We start from the raw sequence: 726 nt of genomic DNA on the forward strand, positions 1-726 counted from the left end.
AAGATTCTCCACCATGGATCCTTCACAAATCAAGATAAACTTCTCATTTCTTCATTTATTTTTACAGTCCTTTACTGAACTCTTATTAAATGGCAGACTGTTCTGGTTCCTGGGGATACAGCTCTCTCTCATTCTCTCTCTCTCTGTACTTACTTACTTAATTTATTTATGTATTTATTTTACTAAATTAAGGGGATATATAACTGAATAAGCTCTCATGATGCCTCCCTTTTAATGCAGGAGGGACAAATAATTTAAAAAGTAAACAAGAAAATAGCAGGTGGTGATAAATGCAGAACAATGACAATAATCAGTGTGATGTCTTAGAGAGCCCCTAGGGGCCATTTTTGGCAGGGTGGTCAAAAAAGGCTTCTCCAAAAAGGGGATTTCAGCTGAAGCTTTCATGATAAGAAGGAGCATGCCTTCTGAGCACCTGGGCTTACCAGATAAAAAGGGCAGCTAGTGCGAAATGCCTGTGGTAGGAACAAGCTTTGGCAAATACAAGGAATTGGAAGAAGGTAAATGTACCAGAAGCACAGTCGTTAAGGTGGACAGTAAGGAATGGAATATGAGACAGTCAGACAAATCCTAAGAAGGCAGGGCCTTCATAGGCCAGGCGAAGAGTTCAGATTGTACTTTAAGTGTTACAGGAAGCCATTGGAGGGTTTCAAGCAGGGGAGTGACATGACCTGACTCACATTTTAAAATAATTACTTTGGCCTCTCT

Source organism: Pan paniscus, chromosome 3 (genome assembly GCF_029289425.2).
Source record: "Pan paniscus chromosome 3, NHGRI_mPanPan1-v2.0_pri, whole genome shotgun sequence".
In the NCBI taxonomy this organism is placed as follows: Eukaryota; Metazoa; Chordata; class Mammalia; order Primates; family Hominidae; genus Pan; species Pan paniscus.